Here is a 14,190-nt window from a genome sequence, read left to right on the forward strand (position 1 = left end):
TCAACCAGAACTCACATTTCTTTAACTTGGCATACAACTTCTTTTCGCGTGGTACCTGAAGTACCAACCTCAAATGGTTTTCGTGCTCTTCCGAACTCTTAGAATATATACCAAAATATCATTGATGAATACCACTATGAACTGATCCAGGTATTCATGGAAAACCCTGTTTATTAGGTTCATAAATACCGCCAGAGCGTTAGTCAACCCAAATGGCATGACCAGAAACACGTAGTGACCGTATCTAGTTCAGAAAGAAATTTTCGCAACATCCTCAGTCCTAACTTTCACTTGATGATACCCTGACCATAAATCGATCTTCAAAAAGACCTGCATTTCTTGCAGCTGGTCAAATAGATCATCTATATGAGGCAATGAGTATCTGTTCTTCACTGTTACCTTGTTGATCTTATGGTAGTCAATGCACATTCTCATTGACTCGTCCTTCTTCTTCAAAAACAATACGGAAGCTCCCCAGGGCGAAACACTAGGTCTGATAAAGCCCTTATCCAGTAGTTCCTACAACTGCTCCTTTAGCTCTTTAAGTTTAGCTAGAGTCATCCGGTATAGAGCTTTAGAAACCGGTGCCTTACCTGACAGCAACTTAATAGCGAACTCCACCTCCCGATCAGGAGGTAACCCGAGTAAGCCTTCCTAGAATACATCTAAAAATTCATTAACCACCTGGATATCTTCGAGTTTCAGATCATCCTGAGGTGGTTCCTTCACACAAGCTACGTACCCCTTACAACCATCTAAGAGTAACCTTCTTGCCTGCATAGCCGACAGAATCTGTGGCGTTAAATGCACACACGATCCAACGAACTCATATTCCTGCTCTCCAGGAGGTTTGAACACCACCACTTTCCTACAACAGTCAATCACCACAAAGCTGGAAGATAACCAATCCATCCCCAGTATAACATCAAACTCGTACATGTCGTATACTACCAGATTCACCGATAGTGACCTTCCTTAAATTACCACTGGGTAGTTCTCTAACATCTTCCTATAGATCAACACACTCCTAGATGGTGTAGCCATAGAAAACCCCTCATCCATCACTTAGGTTTCAACCCCACACAGTTTCAACAAATTTATAGATATAAAGGAGTGGGTTGCTCCTAAATCGAATAAAACAACAATTTTATTTAAAAGCAGTAACATGGTACCTATCACCATGTTGCTAGTGTGTTCTGTATCAGCTGGAGTAAGCGAGTACACCCTCGCCTAAGCTATGTTTCCCCAAGGCACCTGGTTTTGTCCCCGATTCTGACTCGGTGTACCCATATCAGTCATTGATGTAGGACAGTTTTGAGATACATGGCTCGATTCGCCACAGCAGTAACAGTTACCCATGAATGGCTGGCACTCCCCATCATGCCACTTACAGCACTTGGCACAACGCATGCGAGATGGATCCCCCTACAGACCCTGCCGTTCTGTATTCTGGCAATTTCCTGAACCATAGTTCCTCTTATTCCATTGTCCCTATCTAGAACAATTTGAGAACCAGAAGGTACCGGCCTCTTCTTCTGATCTTGTGCCACTTCATCTTCCTAGAGACCAGCCTCAACTACAGAGACTTTCTCCACTAGAACCAAAAATTCCCAAATCTCCAGCATTCCTACCAGCCTATGGATGTCCTTCCTTAGACCCTTCTCGAACCTCCAAGCCTTTTCGTACTCATTCAAGATCGTACACAGTGCAAATGGAAATAGCTCGATGAATCTAGCTGCGTAATTCTGCACTATCAGGGTCCCCTGAGTCATACTCGATAACTCGTCTACCTTTGCATCACAGAAAGAAGCCGAGAAGTATCTCTCGAAGAATACCTCCTTAAAATGGCTCCACGTCATCCCTGATGACATAGTCCTCTGCTCCTCAAGCAGACTCACCACCATCCACCACCTCTCAGCTTCTCCTGCCAGCTGAAACATAGCATGGAGAACCTTCTGCTCGTTGGTGCAATGCAGAACTTTCAATATCTTTTCTATCTTTTGCACCCAGTTCTCCGTTGCAATCGGATCAGATCCCCCACTAAACATTGAAGGATGCATGCGAGTGAACTTCTCAATGGTACAACCCGAAGTCGTAGGTGGACGCTCCTGTCTCCTAACACTTCGCCCGATCTCTCGCATAATATGCCTAGTCAAACCCCAAGGCACGGAAGGTGACCCTTCACTCGCAGTCCCCTCCGAGCTACTATCCTAATTGCTATCTTTGGGCTCCATACTGAAAATAGTAGAGGAATAAATTAGCATTCCTATATCATAGCACAGTTAACATAATCATTTACAAAATAATCATGTTAAACTCTAGACTCTCAGGCCTAGGTCTGCCTTACCCCAAAAACACGAAACCATCATTGGTTTGCCGTGATTTTACTGAAATCGTCATTTCAGAAAAAACACAAAACACCGCCAATAAATCCCTATCTAGCTACAAGACAACCCTCGACCTACTCTACCCATTCCCTACATCCAGTACTCTGGTATCTTCACAAAATCACGCCTAACAAAGTCTACAAGACCTAACAACCTGGTTAGCTCTAATACCAAGTTGTCATGCCCCAAACCCGGAAATGGGCCCCAGGGTGTGAATTAGTAACCTAACATGTCCCTGTATCATATAACATCCATGATACTAAGCAATATAAGGGTCCGACCCCGTAGGGTTCATGCATACCCTATCCATCATCACATACACAGTATATACGCAGTGAAAAATTCAACCTAATCCATTCATAAAACCACACCAGAGTCTATACAAAACAGGATCTAGTTCCCCAAAATACACACGTACCCTAGGTATCTACATAAACCAAAATGACAACCCAACCAAGGATCAGTATTTACACAAGTACTTCTATACAGCTAACCAACCACCACGCTCCTGAAACGAAGGATGCTAGTGTCGGCTACTTGAAGACTTAAAAAATATTTGTATGATAGGGGTGAGACACCTCTCAGTAAGGGAGAAATAGGTTATATCAATGTGGATACATGAGTGTTATTTCAACAGCAAACATACATTTCACAATACCAATATTTTCATAAATACAGTTCCAGTATACATACGATACAAAGCAATACGATTTGGTTTCATCACACCCTTCGGCCTTAATCGGATTGCCTGGTTGTATTTCACACCCTTTGGAAAAAGTTAGATTGTCTGGTGGTATTTCACACCCTTCGGCAAAAGTCGGTGCCCCCAGTAATCTGGCATAGCATAAGCCCCCACAGGGTTGAACTGGTGCAAATCTGGTGTTTTCACACCCTTCGATAAAAATCAGTCGATCTAGTGGTATTGTGCACTCTTCGGTAAAAGTTAGACATTAAGCATGCGGTCTTATTCTGACTCAGTTCAATATCTCGGCCAATGACATTTTAATTCAGCCCGCTTTGATATATCCCCATCGATATTATCCCGACTCGGCATTTTCACAAAATCTGGAACATTTTGGAACTCATGTTCCTATATCTCATTTGAATAATTCACAGCCTACGGTAATTAATCGGCACGCTTTTCCATACAAAATACATCATTCAAATTCATCATCTCATTCCACACTTATTTGGGTAAACAAACAATCACATATCAGGTATTCCAAAAATGCATTTTAAAATAATTAGAGGTACAGTCATCTCTATATCACAATTTATACCAATATAAAGTTTTTCAATAGAAGTAGAGATGATACCTGAAACCCCCAATTTTTTCCAAAAATTGTAAACCGAAAATCTCGTAATTTCACCCGATATATTTTTATAAATAAGTAACCAAAACATCTGTAGAATCGTAAACTATAGTTTTACCAATTCAGATTACAAAAACAACTAATATAAATAGAAACCCCTTACCTTTCCCCAAAAACCAAAACACAAACTAAATCGGTCCAAAAAAATGTCACGGGACCCCCAAAGCCTAAAAATCGAAGAACAATACTTCAATATAATCATATCTACTACATATCTACCGAATCAAAAACGAAATCAGACCCTTAATTCGATTTTGGGAGAAAACCCGAAAATCCTTGAAATGAAATTCTGATGCCCTATAAACATAGAGATTCTCCTCCAAATCCACGTGGTAACGTCGAATCGTTGATTCGGGTAATAAATAGCCCGAAATCCTAGAGAGAGAGAGAGAGAGAGAGAGAGAGAGAGAGAGAGAGAATCTTAGTTTTCTTCTCCATTAAGCAAGTGATTTAGATATCTATAAAATTTTGACCCAGCCAACCTCATCGATGAGACAGCGTCCTCGTCGACCAGCATAAGAAGGGAGTTCGTCGACAACAGCGTTGCCTCATCAACGAGCCTGAGATTTTTGAATTCTCAAAATCTCTCGGCATCCTCTCATCAACAAACCTCTGAATTTCGTTGTTGAGCTGGAGAAGGGACTTCACTGATGAGAGAAGGAGCCTCGTCGACGAGCCCTGCTAATTTTCCCTTTTTAAATTCCTTCTCCTTTTCTTATTTATTTAATTCAAAATTCTCGGGTCGGGTTCTTATATTGCAATTTATAATCTAAAAATTTATCAAAGGGATGTAAAAACAATTTTTTAATATGGGAACTTAGATGAAGAAATTTATATGGACCAACTCGAAAGGCTTTATAAAGCTTGGCCAAGAAAAAGTAAAGTATATAAGTTAAACAAGTCACTTTATAACTTAAAAAAAGCTCCAAAATAGTGACATGAAAAGTTTGATTCCTACATGATAGAGAATGGATATAATACAAATGATTCTGAAAAAGGTATCTATTATAAATCTTTGGAAGACTCATCACATGTTATCATTAGCCTCTATGTGGATGACTTGTTAATTTTTTGTTCAAATTTGCATGTCATAAATTATCAAAAAATATGCTTAAAAAGTATTTTGAAATAAAAGGTTTAAGTGACGCTAATGTTATTTTAGGAATGAAAATTAAAAGATCATGTGATCGTATATTTCTTGATCAACCTCATTACATTAAGAAAATTTTGATAAATATGGCTATGATAAATGTAAGCATGTCTCGACTCCTTTTGATTCAAATAATCACTTATTTCCAATTGAGAGTGAAAATGAAGTAATTAATTAAAAGGAATATAGTACCATTACTGGTAGTCTAAGATATGCAACTAATTTAACTAGATCTAACATTGCGTATGTAGTAGAAGTACTTAATAGTTTTTCAAGAAAGTCATGTAAAACACATTAGAATGCTCTTGAGCATATAACAAAATATTTAGTTAGTACCAAAATTTATGACTTGTTTTTTTAACTAAATATCCTACAATACTTGAAGGTTTTTGTGTTATTGGTAGGAATACTTTTCCAGATGTGTTGGAATTGGTGTATTCCCAAGAGTGGGGTGAATTGGAATTTTAAACTTTTCTCAAAAGGCTAAACTAGATATCAGTATTACACAACCTAGGGTCTTTCTAAGCATATACCAAATCAATATATAAATAGTATAATCAAAGTAATGTAAGATATCATACAGGTGCTAAAAATAAATTGCAGATAAATAAAGCTAACACCAAATATGAAATCGGGGTTCGGCCAATACTGCCTACGTCATCCTCACCTCAAGCTCACAGGTAAGAGGATTCCACTAAAGGCTCATTTCAAAGGTGGAGCAGCACCGTATACAACTAGGTCAATTAATGGGGTTGACCTCAACCTACAAACACACCTTACCAAGATGGTGCAACTACCTTTGCTAACCGGGTCTAAACCAATCCAAGACTATTCAACAAGGCTAGTCTCCCTCTTCAAGCCCACGCCTAGAATACAACAAATTCACACTATAATTTGCGTACAAGTAAAGTGCTTCTACTCAAGCAGATATCTACTACAATACTGCACAGTATAATCAATGCACATCAATAACGTAAGAACTATAAGTTCAATGATATATGTGTGCAATCAACACTCAAGATAATGTCTATATTCAATCTAGCATTAGAGTGTATCAATAAGCTAATTTTGAAACTTTGTATAAAAATATACCTCAATAACAATCTAGGGTTTCAAAAACTTCAACCAATAACAATCAAAATATCTCAAGAATATTTTCTCAATGATCAAGCATAAGAGATATTTGAAAATAGCTTATGAAAAATATTTTACGCACACAAAATAAAAGTCTTAGGTGTCTTGCAATATGAATGCAAAGACCCACAAGCTCCTAAGTTTTCCCCACACAAGATTTATTAGATTAAATCAGTAAGAAAACTTAATCTCAACTCTCAATATGAAAATCAAATAACAAATAATGCAATAAGAGATTTTTAGCACGATTAAATGGAGTATAATCACTCTAGGTACTCTCACAATGCTTGGATTATCAAGAAGGTACTGTATATGAGAGTATAAGCTTAGTATAGGAAAATTTTGCTCTCAAAAATACAGAGGATTTTTGGCTAATCCAAATCCCTAATCCTTGCTTAAACATGCAAATGAACTCATATATATAGAGAATGGAAGGATTATGACTATTAGGAATACACTGGGTATTTTGAAAAAAGATTAAATGAGTTTAATTAAAAATAACCCAGTTTAAACTCGATAAAATTTTGAGAACCCGAGAAGATCAGTTGACCATTTTTAGGGTTCGATTGACCATCTCACTAAGTTCGGTCGACCGGGGGATTTTTGAACTACAGGTTCGGTTGACCGTCCAAAGGAGATTTTGAACCCTTCGAGGTTCAGTCGACCAGGTCAATTTTCTACTAAAGGTTCAGTTGACTAGGGCGTTGGGATCTCTCCACGTGTCAATTCGGTTGACCAGAGTATTGCAGCTCATTTTAAGGTCGGTCAATCGAAGGGTCAAACCATTGACCCTAGGGAGGTTTGGTTGACCGAAGATCTCTGTGTATTTGAGTTCGATCAACCAAACATGCCAAGCTTGTGTATTTCAGTCTTTTTTTTCTTATTTTGTTACCCCTATTCATATGATAATCAATACTAAGATTATAGGAGCCTTTTTCATGCAATGTATTGGGACCTATGGTCAAACTAAAGTCTTTGAGCTTTTAAAATTGTCCCAAAAATCCGGCGTCGATCGACTAATCCCTATGATCCATCTGTGGTCTTGAGCTTATAATCCCTACATGCATAATATGCATTAATTATTATAGACCAATAGATTATTATTACAGACCCGAATTAATATAAATATATATATAGAAATACAACTTAAAATAAGCGAAGACTTCATGCTCTGCTTCTCGGCAATTCCATGGATTTCACCGAAAGAATGGCTCGTTTAAGTGCTTTTTAGCATTCATTTCTCATCTGTCATCCATGCTTAGAAAAGTAAACCTGTTCAAATACTCAAAGCACACAGATGAGATACTGTGGTTTGTCATAATCAAAACAAGGATGTGACCAAAAAGTCAACAAGATGATTTTATTTCTACTACTAGTTATGTTTTTACTTTAGGTAGTCGTGCTGTTTGTTGAAAATTAAAAAAAAAACAAACATTAATTGCCAACTCAACTATGGAAGCTAAGCTAATTGTTTTAACATTAACTAGTGTAGAAGTAAGTTGGTTAAGAGAAATGTTATGTGAAATTTCATTTTGAAAAAGCTAATACCATCTATCCTAATTAATTGTGATGGAACTTCTGCAATTGATAGAGTGATTAACCGTTATTATAATGGTAAATCTAAGCCTATAATAAGAAAACACAAGGCTGTGAGATCATATTTAAATAGTCGAATCATTAATGTAAATTATATAAGATCTACTGAGAATCTTGTAGATCCATTAACTAAGCCTTAGCAAGAAAAGGGTTTGGAATACATCGAGGTGGATGAGATTAAAGCCTATAAACATAAACCACATATGAGGATACCCAACCCAAGGACCAGAAATCATATAATTGAGTTCAATGGAAATAATGAATCATATAGTGGTCGTAATAAAGGCACTATTATCTTAAACTCATCCATATGATGTTGTGCATTTATCTTGTAATGAGGGAGGTTGAGTTTTTAAAACTCTTAATGATAATCTATATCTTTTTTTAGTGGGTTTAGAGTTATAGAAGCACCATTGATAGATATCGCCTATGTGAGCATAAGAGTAGGGTTGCTCTCTATGAGAATTAAGCTTATTTTCAAATATACTCATGAAACTAGGGTTAGAACAAGGTCAAAATGTGTTGGCTGTAAGTTCAAGTTAACATCTAGGTCATTATGTGTGAGCAGTAACACTTTATTTTCCTTAAACAATTATAGTTTAAGTCTGAGATTACTATTGACTCTGAAGTAAAGATTATTGTTCACCAAGTGAAGGTTTAATGCAGAGCACGCCTTCATTATGCATAATTATCCCTCTTTCCTTGTTAAACTCTTGACATACATATTACATACATAATAATAAAATAAAGGGAGAATTGTTAGTTTATTGTAATATTATATTATCAAAGTTAATTAGTCATCTTGTAAATGGCATTTACCTTAGAGTTAGACTTTTATTTAATTGAATTTTGAAAACATGTACCTTAAATTTAAACTTTTATTCAATTGAGTCTTTGGAAAAAGCATATACCTTAGAGTTTGATATCTATTTATTAAATCTTTAGTTGTTGTGTTTCATAAATTCAAAATGTCAAGTGTACCTTGATTTTAGGTCTTGTGTACCTATAAATAGACCCTAAAGGGTTGACTCTAAACATAATCTCGACACACAATTCTCTTCATATCAGTCTCATCATACTATTCTATAATCCAAGTATAAAGAGTTTGACAACTTAAGAAAAGTGTTCTTTGTGGGGCTTTGGACTCTTCCATTTATGCATTATTGGAAAGGGTTGTATCATTCAAATCGGGTTGTTGTATCATGGGGAAGACAAATCAAAGTGAAGTTCTACTACACTAGTTCATAGGCTAAGTAAAAAAAACCGGGGGGGGGGGGGGGGGCGCAAAGGGCTTGAATCTCATTAAAAAGAGTGAGATATCCATGTCTTAACCTAATTGTGAATTACATGTGTCTTATTTGTGTTTAAGTTTTTTTTTTTTTTTTGGTTATATTTGTGTTGTTTTTTGTCCCACATTGGTAGAATAGTTCCACAATAGTATAAAAGGTTGTTTTGAATTTTTTATATTATTTGTCCCATATTGGAAAGAAGTGTTTTTTAGACTTGAGGTTGAAGCTATATAAAGAGCTCAACTCTTCATTTGTAAAATACACCTCAAAAGTTGTACTTTGTCAAGAAGTAGTGGATTGATCATCCGTGCTCGAGGACGTAGGTAATTCTATACCAAACCTCGTAAATTTCTTGTCTTGTTCTTTTTATTGTTTTATTATTAGTTTCTGCATCGCTTTAATTTCTTATATATTCAATAGCAATAGTTGTAGTATTGGTGTTTGCGACAAATGGGGTGCCTGGCACAACAATTGGTATCAGAGTTAGGTTGAATAGTGTTGATACGAAGGTGTTTCTCTATTAGGATCCTTGATTCCACGTTTGATGCCTAAGAAAGACCTTGTCTAAGCAAGTGCTCAGAGACCATTGCGGCTCAGTCGCTCCCTGGAGGTCAACCTGGTCAAAGTGGAATTTCATAGGATAAAACAGAGTAGACACGGTTGGTACGTACTATTTATCCTAGGCCTTTTGCTTTTTTTGTTGCTATTGAATATATAGAAGATGGCAGAAACTAGTGCAGCAGTAGAAGAAATAATGTCACACGAACTCCAACCCCTTCGACTTCGACATCATCATCGAAGACCATAGCTAATGCTCGGTTTGAGGTGGAGAAATTTGATGGTACCAATAATTTTGGTATGTGGTAATGTGAGGTGATGGACATCTTGTATCAGCAAGAACTAGATATTGTTTTGGATGATAAACCAGTAGATATAGGTGACAGAAATTGGGAAAAGATCAATTGTCAAGCATGTGGTACGATTCGTCTGTGTCTCGCCAAAAATCAAAAATATTGTGTTATGAGGGAGACATCTGCAAAGAAATTGTGGAAGACATTGGAAGATACATTTATGACCAAGAGTCTAGAAAATCAGCTCTTTTTGAAAAAGAAATTATTTCGCTTCCAGTATCAACTAGGTATTTCAATTAATGACCACATAAATGCTTTCAACAAAATTTTGGCCGATTTGTTAAATTTCGATGAAAAGGTGAAAGATGAGAATAAAGTCATATTATTACTGAATTCTCTCCCTGATGAGTATGAACATTTGACCACCACTTTATTGTATGGGAAAGATAAAGTTACTTATGATGCTGTTTATACTGCATTGATTAGTACTGAATGCAGAAAGAAGGATCAGAGGGTCCATAAGGAAATAGCAGAAGCACTAACAATAAGGGGACGTTCTCAGAGTCGTATGCCTGAAAGGAAAAGTAAATCTCATGAGAGAAGTAAATCTTGTGGGAGACCTGCTAAAGATGAATACACCTTTTTTTCATGAGAGAGGGCATTGGAAGAAAGATTGTCCTAAATTACAGCAGAAGAATAAAGGAAAAGCACATTCTAATGCCAATATAGCCAATGATGATGGCAGTGAGTCAGATTTTTCTCTTGTTGGAACATTTTCGTCACATTATTTTGATGAGTGGATTTTGGATTCTGGTTGTTCCTATCACATTTTTCCAAATAGGGAATGGTTTTCTAATTTTGAAGAATTAGATGATAGGGTTGTTTTTATGGGAAATGATAATACTTGTAAAACAACTAGAATAGGATCAATACAGTTGAAATGTCAAGATGGAATTTAAGACCTTGACTGATGTTAGGTATGTTCCAAGTCTAAAGAAGAATCTGATTTCATTGGGTGCCTTAGAATCTAAAGGATTCACTGTCACTTTGAAAGATGGAACCTTAAAGATTAAATCAGGTGCGCTAGTGGTGATGAAAGGAATAAGGAAAAATAACTTGTATTATTTACAAGGTAGTACAATTATTGGCTCAACAGCTGTTGTTTCTGAGAAAGATGCAGATTCAGATACAACCAGGTTATGACATGCAATTAGCACATGCAGGAGAAAAATCTTTGCAACAATTAGCTAAGCAAGGTTTGTTAAAGGGTGCAAAGGTGTGCAAACTTGAATTTTGTGAGCATTGCATTCTGGGAAAACAAACTAAAGTGAAATGTGGCACAGCAATCCACTAAACTGAAGGTATTTTAGACTACATCCATACAGATGTATGGGGGCCCACAAAAAGGGCTTCGTTGGGTGGTATGCATTATTTTGTCACTTTTGTTGATGATTTCTCGAGAAGAGTTTGGGTGTATTCTATGAAGCATAAAAATGAAGTGTGTGATATTTTCCTTAAGTTGAAAAAATTAGTTGAAACTCAAACTGACAAAAAGATTAAACGACTCAAATAAGATAATGGTGGTAAATACACGAGTGACTCGTTTATGAAGGTATGTCAGGATGAAGGTATTGTTCAACACTTCACAGTTCGAAATACACCACAACAGAATGGGGTGGCAGAGCGCATGAATCAGACTTTGCTAGAGAAAGTTCGATGTATGTTATCTAATGCTAAGTTAGACAAAAGGTTTTGGGCTGAGACTGTTAAATATGCGTGTCATCTCATCAATCGTCTACCATCATCTACAATAAGGGGAAAAACACCCTATGAGGTATGGTCTGGAAAGCATGCTAGTGATTATGATTCTTTACATGTATTTGGTACTATAACTTATTATTATGTTAAAGAATCTAAGTTGGATCCAAGAGCCAAGAAAGCAATATTCTTGGGGATAAGTGCAGGAGTCAAAGGATATCGTCTTTGATGTCTAGAGACGAAAAAAAATGATTTTAAGCAGGGATGTGACTTTTGATGAACTTGCGATAATGAAGAAAACAATACGCAAAGAGTCACGAGTTGAAGAGAAGACCAATGGTACTCAACAACAAGTGGAAGTTGAGACAATTTTGGGAAACCCAGTGCGAAATGAGACTACACAAGGTAACTCTCCAATTACGGTGGGGAATAGTGTACAAGAAGAGGAGATTTCAATTCGAGAATCTTCACAGCAACAAGAATCAATTGTTTCTTAAAGGCCAAGACAATAAATTCGAAAACGTGCTTGGTATATAGATATGGTGGCCTATGCACTTCCAATTGTGGATGATAATGTTCCTTACACTTTTAAAGAAGCAATGAGGAACTCTGAATCAAACAAGTGGAAAAAAACAATGGATGAAGAAATGCAGTTTCTTCATCAGAATCAGACTTGGGAGCTAGTCCAGCTGCCCAAGGTTAAGAAAGCAATTGGTTGTAAATGGGTTTATGTAAAGAAAGAAGGTTTTCCAGATGCAAATAATATTCGCTTCAAAGTTAGATTGGTAGCTAAGGGCTACGCACAGAAGGAAGACATTGATTATAATGAGGTATTTTTTCCAGTTGTTAAACATTCTTCCATTAGAATTTTGTTGGCTTTGGTAGCATAATTTGATCTTGAACTAGTTCAACTCGATATAAAAACTGCATTTTTACATGGTGATTTGGAAGAGGAAATCTATATGACTCGACTATATGGATTTTAGGTTGATGGAAAAGAAAATTGGGTATGTAAACTGGGTAAATCGTTTTATGGTTTAAAACAGTCTCCAAGATAGTGGTACAAACGATTTCATCAGTTTATGATGGGTCAAAAGTACATCAGAAATAAATATTATCATTATTCAATAAGTTGAAAAGTTAGTTAAATCAAGAGTTTGAGATAAAAGATCTTGGTGAAGCAAAGAAGATACTTGGCATGGAGATTCGCAGAGACAGAATGAGTGGTAGAGTTAGTTTATCTTAGAAACAGTATTTAAAGAAGGTAGTACAGAGTTTTGGCATGTCTGAGCAGTTAAAACCAGTAAGCACTCCTCTTACTCCTCATTTCAAATTTAGTGCTGCTTTATCTCCTAAATCAGATAAGGAATGTAAGTATATGTCACAGGTTCCTTATGCAAGTGTCGTTGGTAGTCTAATGTATGCAATGGTTTGTACTAGACCTGATGTTTCACAAGCTGTTAGTATGGTGAGCAGGTATATGCATGATCCGGGTAAAGGACATTGGCAAGCTGTGAAATGGATTTTGAGATATATTATGAATACGATTGATGTTGGTATAGTATTAGAGAAAATAATACTATTGATCAACGTGTTGTTGGATATGTGGATTCTAATTTTGCAGGTGATTTGGATAAACGTCGATCAACTACTGGATATGTTTTCACATTTGCTAATGGTCCAATGAGTTGGAAGTCTACCTTACAGTCTACCATTACCTTGTCTACAACAGAAGCAAAGTACATGACAGCTTCAGAGGCTGTTAAGGAAGCTATTTGGTTGCAGGGTTTACTTGAAAATTTGTGAGTTATTCAGAAGCATATTATTGTGTTCTGTGATAGCCAGAGTGTTATTCATTTGGCAAAGAACCAAGTCTACCATGCACAAACGAAGCACATCGACGTTCAATTTCATTTTATACGGGATATTATTGATGGAGGCAAGATACTTCTTCAGAAGATTGCTACAACTGAAAATCCCGCAGATATGTTGACCATGATTGTGACAACAATCAAGTTCAAACATTGTTTGAACTTTATCAATATCCTGCAAGTCTGAATATTTTTGGAAGGCGCCGATGATGTAGAACTCCAGAAAATGTTGGTGATTAAAAAATTTGTTAAATTTATCGTCAAGGTGGAGATTTGTTATTTTTTGTCCCACATTGGTAGAATAGTCCAATAATAGTATAAAAGGTTGTTTTGAATTTTTTATATTATTTGTCCCACATTGGAGAGAAGTGTTTTTTAGACTTAAGATTGAAGCTAAATAAAGAGCTTAACTCTTCATTTGTAAAGCACACCTCAAAAGTTGTACTTCGTCAAGAAGTAGTGGAATGATCATCGGCACCCAAGGACGTAGGTAATTCTATACCGAATCTCATAAATTTCTTGTCTTGTTCTTTTTATTGTTTTATTATTAGTTTCTGCATTACTTTAATTTCTTATATATTTAATAGCAACAGTTGTAGTATTGGTGTTTGGCACAACAATTTGTACTATATACCTAACATAAATTAACCACCATCATCATCATCATCAAGCATTCAAAAAGACATGATAGCAAAGGGTGGAGAACAAAAAGGGTGTGGGCTGAAAATGATTTAGAGGTTGATGATAGGAGAAAGAAGATGATTATGGCCTTTGCAGATCG

Source organism: Malania oleifera, chromosome 13 (genome assembly GCF_029873635.1).
Source record: "Malania oleifera isolate guangnan ecotype guangnan chromosome 13, ASM2987363v1, whole genome shotgun sequence".
NCBI classification, from domain to species: Eukaryota; Viridiplantae; Streptophyta; class Magnoliopsida; order Santalales; family Ximeniaceae; genus Malania; species Malania oleifera.